Below are 4,460 nucleotides of genomic sequence, written 5' to 3'. Positions count from 1 at the left end.
CCCCTAGCCTGGGAACCTCCATATGCCAAGGGAGTGGCCCTAGAAAAGGCCAAAAAAAAAAAGACAAAAAACAAACAAACAAACAAAAAACAAACCTGACTATTAACCATGAGGACGTGAGTTTGATCCCTGGCCTTGCTCTGTGGGTAAAGGATCTGGTGTTGCCATGAGCTGTGGTATAGGTTGCAGACGCGGTTTGGAGTCTGAGCTGTTGTGGCTGTGGTGTAGGCTGACAGCTATAGCTCCGATTTGACCCCTAGCCTGGGAACTTCCAAATGCTGCAGGTGTGGCTCTAAAAAGACAAAGACAAAAAAAAAAAAAAAAAAAAAAAGTTCATCGATAGAGGACTGGCTAAATCAATTATGATGCATCCAGTCCATGGAATGCCAAATAATCATTTTAAAAAGGAGTGATATAGTAAGAAAGAACAACAAGTCTTGAAATAGCTGAAATAGATCCTGGCGGTACTGGTTATCTCTGGGGAGGAAGACTAGTGGCAGAGGAGCAAGAGAAGGAGGACGTTTTGTCTTCATCATCTAACCCTTATACACTTTGCATTTTGTTCTTTGTATTACCCATACACACACTAAGAAAAGGATTGATTATTTTCTGAAAGTACCTTTGGCATCTAGTCCAAAACATGGTGATCGAACTAGCTATATAATTCAAAAAATTATAATCACCAGAGTTCTCATTTGCTGAGCACTTAACCTGCATTAGCCTCAATATTAAGGCTCTTTGCAACACGTTTTATCTGATTTTTCTCCTCAGAGCAGCCCTACAAAGTAGATTTTACCATCTTTATTTTAGAAATGAGAACACTATGACTCAAGGAGTTTTTAAAAGATGCCTGAGGTTACACAACCCACACAAGGCAAAACTGGGATTCAAACCTAGCTGGAGCTAACTTTTTCCACCGGGCCCTGGGGGCCTCCTACGATCACTCAGTGCAACTATATCTCCCTCCTCACTCCCATCCCCAGGGCCTGGCAGAATGCTTGGCCCATAGGAGGTGTCTAATACATGCTGAATGAATGACAAACAGAAAGCAAAACGGTGACAGCGAGACTCCACAAGAAATTCCCTAAAAGGAATTTTACACATGTTTGAGCATCTCAGGATCGCAGGATAATATCCCTCTGAGGTTACTTGGAAGACAACAACAACCTTCACTTGGATGGCTCTGCTCTGCTGTGTTTGCTAAAAAAAATAAAAAATAAAAATAAAATAGTCACATTGTGTTTGCTCACACCTCACAAAAGCCTCATTACTTGAAAATGCCTTTCTGGTGGAAGATGATTTCACAACAAGGAGAACCAGAGAATGTGCTTTTCATTAGGTTACTTTTAATAATAACTGCCTGGCAGATGGGATTATGCGAATAAATAGGTATGTCTCTTTTGTTTCTATCTTCTGTTTTTCCTCGTGCGGGTTGGAAAATTCCAACAAGCTCGGCCATTCATTTCAGGGTGAATGTGGGACCCAAACAGTTAAATATCAGCCAAGTTGGCTTCCTTGCTGCCTCCCAGCCAAGGAGATGAATGGAATGCTCATGAGGTCGCTTGGCAGACATCCACATTCCTATGGGAACGTTGCAGCAGGGAGGGCTTTGGGACACGAAGAGGCAAACGTGTGGGAGTTGTGGGGCAAACTGCAAATGATCCGAAGTCTCAGAAAAATGCCTGCAGCGCCCACTGGCAGAGGATGCTTTGCAGAGGACCAGTGACATCTCCGTCCTTGCTCGAGTCCACGCAGACTCCGTCCTTGCTCGAGTCCACGCAGACAGAAATCGAATGGTACCGCTACTTCCTACAGCCGCCCAGGCGTTGAACCGCCAGGGCCACTTCCCGCATCGCTGCAGCTGAGAGCTCGTTAAAAGAATTTCATCAAGGAGTCCCACTTCTTCAGCGGATCTGTATCCTCATTCCTCTTTCCCTCATCACACTCAAGAAAATGACCTGGGGGCAATGTGCCCAAGCCCCGCTTCCTCACCTTCTCTCGCCTCCACACACAGGGTCTCTGTCCACCTCCAAGAAAGGGACTCAAACCCAGTGCATTGTCATTTTCCTCAAATGCATCCTTGTATCATTTCAAACATACTCTAGGGAGCTCCCGTGGCATCCTAGCAATAACAAATCCGACCAGTTACCCATGAGGACTCGGGTTTGATCCCTGGCCTTGCTCAGTGGGTTAAGGATCCAGCATTGCCGTGAGCTGTGGTGTAGGTTGCAGATGAGGCTCGGATCCCGCATTGCTGTGGCTGTGGCATAGGCCGGGGTCTGCAGCTCTGATTGAACCCCTAGCCTGGGAACCTCCATGTGCGAGGGTACGGCCCTAGAAAAGGCAAAAAGACAAAAAAAAAAAAAAAATAGAAACTATGATATTCATGTTTTCCCCCAAATGGTAGCTCATCAGAAAATGTCTTACCTCACCACAAAAAGGAAGCTTGAGCCCAGAGCTGTGTATTCAGAGACTTCTGCATGTCCCGGCGACATTTCCTGCACCCATCATTCTGAGAAAGGCTCCCCATCCTGAGGAGGGGGCCTTGTGCTCCAATTCTCTGCCCCACTTGGTGGCATTCGTCCCAGGGAGTGGTAAGCACTTGAGAAGAGTTCTCTGTAGTAAGTTGGGGTGTTAAGATAAGACTTTTTTTTTTTTTTTTTTTAATTCCGGGGCCAACAGGCTAGGATGTGGAGAGAATGGAGACATTCAGAGCTATGGTGTTTATTTATTTATTTTTTCTCTCTGTTCCATCTTATCTCCAGGGTTTGCAAAAGACACCTTTCCAGTTCCTCTGCAAAGGCACAAAGATAAGCCCGTAGGTCCCTGGCTTCATTGCCTGGGCCCTACCTAATTAATGTCCTTGAAGGCAAAATTCTCAGTCTCTCCCAAGGCCAGCAAGCTAGGCTAAAGATTACAAAGAAGGGACTCTGGCAGGGAGAAACAGCAGTTTCTAGGGAGGGAAATAGCATCCTGGCTTTTGGTACCACAGGGCGCCAAAACCTTAGAAGACTTCAGACCCAGAAGAAGAAGAATAAAGGGAATAAAATGGCATGGAAATGACATGAATATAATATAATATTAATGTAATACAATCATCTGCTCAGTTCATAATCCAGCTTTCAGAGAATCTGCATTCCTTTGGTCATAAAAGTAGCCCTTGGCTATAACATTATCTGAACATATGCCCTGCTCCCACCCCCTGGCTAATTAATCAGAGATGGACACCTGACCCAAACCGAACGAATCAGAGTCTCTCTCCAGGAGCTTGGATTTGGGATCCAAAGATGCAAAGTGTCCCAATTTAGTTATTTGAACTGAAGAGATGTCATTTGGTGGCAGTGGGGTAGCCATCTTTCATCCTATAAAAAGCTTAAAAAACTTCTGCAGAGAGAGAAGGAAGGGAATGAACCAACCAGGTAAACAGAAACAGAGACAGACCATGGGGGCGTCGGACAGCCCCTGAAAGACCCTGACCCTGGCTCCTAAGAGCATCTTTGCTCAGGCCTGGTTGCATCCTTGGATTCTACCAAACCCATCTATGCTTACACTAATCCCCCTCCCTCGTTTTCTTTGATTAAGCTGATATGAGTGATTTTCTGTTCCTGATAACCCAAAGGATATTGCCTAAGGCAGAAGCCCAGGATGAAACACAGGCCAAGACAGGAACAGAGGGAATCTAGGTAACATCTGTAAAAAGAAGTGGTAGACCTGGGCATCAGGATGGCACCACAACTGTCCTCACCTCGTCAGGACTGCCCTCGTCCACAAACCTGGAAGGGTTTGTTGTTTTCTTATACAAGTCATATATATATACATATACATATATATACATATTTTTTTCTCTTATAAAGTTTCAAATAATACAAAAGTCTATAGAGGAGTTCCCGTCGTGGTGCAGTGGAAATAAATCTGACCAGGAATCATGAGGTTGCGGGTTTGATCCCTGGCCTCGCTCAGTGGGTTAAGGATCCGGCATGGCCGTGAGCTGTGGTGTAGGTCACAGATGAGGCTCGGATCTGGCGTTGCTGTGGCATAGGCCGGCGGCAACAGCTCCAATTCGACCCCTAGCCTGGGAACCTCCATATGCCGCGGGTGTGTACCTAAAAGGACAAAAGAGAAAAAAAAATCCAAAAGTATATAGAATAAATACAGAAGTCTCCATCATGTATTCAATCATAGATCCTACCTGTAAGATTACCTTTGCTTGCGCCTTATTTCATGAAATCTGAAATGCCATCAATTGTCAGATACATGCCCATTACATAGATGTTAAAAGATGAAAGGAGGAATTCCTGCTGTGGCATAGTGGGCTAAGAATCCAAGTGTAGAGGCTCGGATTGCTGCAGAGGCACGGGTTCAATCCCTGGTCCAGCACAGTGGGCTAAAGGATCTGGCGTAGGTTCTGCAGCAGCATAGCTCACAATTATGGCTCAGATTTAGTCCGCAGCTCAGGATGT

This window comes from Sus scrofa, chromosome 2 (genome assembly GCF_000003025.6).
Source record: "Sus scrofa isolate TJ Tabasco breed Duroc chromosome 2, Sscrofa11.1, whole genome shotgun sequence".
Classification (NCBI taxonomy): Eukaryota; Metazoa; Chordata; class Mammalia; order Artiodactyla; family Suidae; genus Sus; species Sus scrofa.
This window is presented reverse-complemented; position numbering follows the sequence as displayed.